Genomic DNA, 2,303 nt, shown 5'->3' on the forward strand with positions numbered 1-2,303 from the left:
GACTAACACCCTCTACAGATTACTTTGGGAGATTATGACACCTTTTGCCTTCTTCAGGGCTGATGTCTTTGCTTTCCTGGCTAACCAGTTTCTGATAAGAAAACGTGTCAGGGACTTGGGGATCTGCAGCCATGCTTTAGCATGGCGGTGGAGCTAATTATCAAGCTTAAGGGCACCTTTGGGAGGACTCATCCCTTCACACCTAGTCTCCCTTGGAAGAGCAGTCCAGGCTCAGGGAAGGGAATGGATAGGATGACACAGTACAGTACAGAAACTAAAGCTGTCAATAGTGAAGAAAAAGGGAATTCTTAGTTGTTTTGGCACTGACATATAAGTACTTTGATAGAAAAAACTCGATCAACCATTTGAAGCATCAATTCTATAGCTTTTTGAAGAAAAATGATCAGTTATTGCTGGTAAAACTGCAGAGTCTACAGAAAAGCACTTTTAAAGTTCTGTTTGGGCCATGAATGAACCTAGAAGAGGAAAGCACAATATAACAATGGAAACTAAAGTCCTATTATTAATGTGACTTTTTTTGCTTCCAAATTTCTCAGACTTTATAGTCACTGGAAAATAGCCATTACATTCTTTAAAGATTAGCTCTTCAATAGTAGCTGCACATAAAATGCAGTATTTCAAGTGCCTGATGCTGCTATGGTATGCTTTATCATAAATAATGCTTAAGGGCATGATCAAAATTAAAATGACTGCCATATTAATCTTAGTTCCATACACAGTGAGACTTTAAAAGAGAAAAACCACTCTAGCAAATAATTGTCCATTATAAACCTGTATATAAAGCATTCTTAAAAACCTAGAATTGGTTAGAAAGGCAGAGATGTCTGACAGCCTCTTAAATTGGTAAGTTTCACCTTCTCTTTGATGTATATTTATAAATAGGAACATGCCCTTCCACTAAGTATGTTCTGAATAGCCCTTATGAAATTAAACCCATTTATTTACTGATATTTGACAGGCATGGAAGTCTGTTAGTTAGCATAAAAGTTGGAGATGAAAACCCTACAGAAAGAAACTGGCCAATATTTAACTGAATGCAGAATGTGGCATTATATTCCCATTCAACCAATAATCAGCTTTAACTGACAGGCGTTTTCACAGAATGTTACACAATACCCTGTTTCCCAAGAAAGTGTTACTTACCTAGAGATGCTCTAAGGTATTTTTGTTCATCCTCTGAATAAGGTGTGACTAAAGGGTGCTAGTTCTGGACCTGGCTGTGAATGCTCCTGAAGAGTATCAACACAACTGTTAATTACACAGCCGTGCTTTAAGACTTCCCTTAAAACTAGGCTGAAATTGTTTCCACCTAGTAAGAAACATGGCCAGGTTAGAGTCAAGTAGCTGAGCTTGCTAATTGCACTGTGGTGCCACACTGGAATAACTTAGCAGTCCCTTAAAATTAATGGAAGTTGAATCCATAGGGAAGTGACAATACTCAAAGCTGGATCGGCGGTTTCAAGATCTGGGTTCTTGGAGATCCATGGGTAAGCTCAGCAAATGGAAGATGTTGTCAATACAGGGCTATTTTGAAGCTTAGGTGGGAACAGAACACAAGGTTTGATGTACAATATGCTGGAAAGGCAAGATACAGGCTAAGGGAAATTCAAGGTCAAAGAATAGGAAATTACTGCTTGGACCATAATGACTATCATTCTGAAAGGACTTCCCCAGAGTTTGCAGCTGCTTAGATTTATAACACTCTTCACTATGTAAACTAATTTATGGCAGCACCTTATATTTAGAAGAAGTGATAATTCCCTTTACTAAGTGAACAGATTATTAAAGTCCATAGTAGCCTTGAACTGTTTATTTGTACTTGAAAACGGGAGTATAAAAGGGGAATATATTTTTTCCAAAACTGTGTTTATTGGCAAATTGTGAGGCATGCTGAAATATGTTGTTGTAAATCCCAATCTTTACTGCCATGGGGGAAAGGATGCTGGAATTTTCCAAACTAAGTCTGTAAATAATACTCATCTTAAGTTCATGTAATGTTTCCGCTAACTCACCAAGAATAAGCTGATGATTTAAACAAATTTTACTGTATAAAACTGAAGTGCATGGTATGGCATCAAAATATCCTGACATTTGTTTTGTGTCATTTAGCTACTTTAGGAAATAGTTTCTGAACTCTTTCCCCCTTTATACTGTATTAAGGCAAAAACAAAACTTTTGAAGCATTAAAGATCTTCACCAAAATAACTATTGGTAATGGTAACTTCAGGAATTTGTCAGTTGCCTTCTGTGAAGATGAAGAGATCCACCAAGCACGCCTATAA

The sequence above is a fragment of the Aotus nancymaae genome, unplaced genomic scaffold (assembly GCF_030222135.1).
Source record: "Aotus nancymaae isolate 86718 unplaced genomic scaffold, 86718_ANA_hifiasm-v0.15.2.pri h1tg000057l, whole genome shotgun sequence".
In the NCBI taxonomy this organism is placed as follows: domain Eukaryota; kingdom Metazoa; phylum Chordata; class Mammalia; order Primates; family Aotidae; genus Aotus; species Aotus nancymaae.